The sequence below is a fragment of the Lolium perenne genome, chromosome 1 (genome assembly GCF_019359855.2).
Source record: "Lolium perenne isolate Kyuss_39 chromosome 1, Kyuss_2.0, whole genome shotgun sequence".
In the NCBI taxonomy this organism is placed as follows: domain Eukaryota; kingdom Viridiplantae; phylum Streptophyta; class Magnoliopsida; order Poales; family Poaceae; genus Lolium; species Lolium perenne.
In genome coordinates, this window is record NC_067244.2 from 200,055,625 (window position 1) to 200,057,928 (window position 2,304).

The window sequence follows — 2,304 nt, forward strand, 5'->3', positions numbered from 1 at the left end:
TGCAATTTCTCGAGTTTGAGGATTAACATGGTACGTGGAAACTCTTTAAAACCGTCGAACGAAACGATGCTAGAATTCCCTTTTTTTTGTGCCACTTCAAATTAGAGGATTAATTATAAACATGGATGTTCGATAAATCAAAATGATTCTAATTTTATGCCCGAGTAATAATTCCCTAACAGTTTATTTTGGGAAACAACAATAATTCTCTCCCTAACAGGTAAATTAATTCCTAATAGGAAAAAATCGTTTCGAGAACGGTCTGCGTCGTATATGGTGCCGTGGGCCCGTCACGCTGGATAGGCGGCAACTTGGCCCAACAGAAGTCGACGCTACAATGGCCACTTCTCTGCCATTTGTAAAAGTGGCTCGAGCCTCGAGCGACACGAATGGTCCTCCTTGTGTCTGCCCGGGTGAGCCCGAATAGGTAGGCTAGTCAAATTACTTTGTTGGCTTGTTGGTCTGTTCATCCGACAGGCTCAGTCCAATGGCACATATCTGTTCGGTTTTGTGAGTCTGATCTAAAATAGGTAGCCCAGTCAAATTAGTTTGTTGGCTTGTGGGTCTGTACACCCGACAGGTCCAGCCCAATGACAAATATCTGTTCGGTTTTGTGAGCCCTATATAAAAAATAGGGAGAAACTGTTTTTGATCTCGAAACTAGGCTGAGAAACTATCGCTTATAAGTTATTACTGTTTAGAAGCAGAAAATAATATGTAATATCTCTTATAAGTTTTTTGTTTGTTCATGATTAACTGCAACAATGGTGGTTGTGTGGTGGTTTTGTAACTTTTCATCCGGTTTAATTTCTCATGTCTACATACTTGGTGTATCTTAGCACACCCACAACAACGTAAGCTTACACAAGACGAGGGAGCTCCTCGACAATACTCACCATGAGGGGCTTAGGGTTAACGAAATCCTAGAGGTTAACACTAGACATCAGGTACCAAACGAACATGGAGTGGGATTTATCTAGGTTCGAGGCCCTCGATGAGGTGGAACCTTTACTCTTGCTTGTCTGATCTTAATTTATCGATGAAAACTTGGTTACAATGGGGAACTCGCCGAGATGCAAAGTTTCTAGGGTTGGTGTATGCTACATTGTGTTGGTTGCGTAAGTGTATCGTTCGGCAGGCTCTCTCCTGACCTTTATATAGGAGGCCAGGTTCCGAGAGTCCTGTCCGAACTCAAATATGTTACGTCAAGATCTAATCTATCGTTTCTTTTATCGACGTCTCCTTGCCTTCATCAAGACTCCGTCTTCTTGTAAGTCTTCATTCCAACTGACGTATGATCCATCTTAGGTCATGACAATCATCATGGACCCCTTGTTGGGCCAAAGGAGGTAGACCAATGTCGGGTACCCGAAGGTTAATGCCCACATCAACACAAACACCTATCGTGTTAGCTATTGCAATCAGTAAGCATCGGTAGCATGGTAGCCTTGCGTCGCTTTTAGAAAACTTCCAGGAATTAGCCAAAACGGTCAGGATTTAATCCGTAGCACCTTGGCATAAATGCTGCATTGTGGGTGCTCTTATTTAGTGGTGACCACTCCACATGGGTGTTATTGTGATATGCTTGAGTTGGGCCATTTTTGTATTATTGGAAAATTGTAGAGTATTTGTGTTACTTGGTATGCAACATTTATTTTTACAAGGAAAATTTTATTAATGTTGGTGCAACAAGTATTTTATTTTTAGGATATAAGCAATCTTTGATTTTGTTTTGATGAGAGGTATGATTGCATAATACATGACCGATTAAGAGGACAATAGGAAAGTCCAACGAGTACACAAGAAGAGGTTGCCATCTTGAATCCTTGATGCAGAAACACATATAAAAGTTGTTCGCTACTCTCTTTTCCATAATTCTTGGTGTGGTTTTACTTTAAATATGAACTAAAATCACGACAAAAAATCTGAAACGGAGGGGGTACTATTTATATGGTATAATCGAAGCGTTTATACTTTACTTTGCTCCTCAAATTATAGCCAAATCGGTGGATACTTCCATAACATAATATTTTGTATCATCTTTTATATATTTTAAATAGATTAGATAAAACTAAAATAGTAAAATCTAGGTAATAAAATAAAATATGACTAGATACATGTATTTACCAAAATAGCTAAATTATCTAGGATGGAGTACAATATCTATTTTGTTCTGCTATGCACCATCATATGTGTGAAACCGGTTTAAGCGCGGTCCCTTGACCGTATCGATCGACCAGTGCGAAACCACGTGATCGTGTGGTGTGAAGCATCTATCCACGAGACCACGACGCGTTCGGTTAA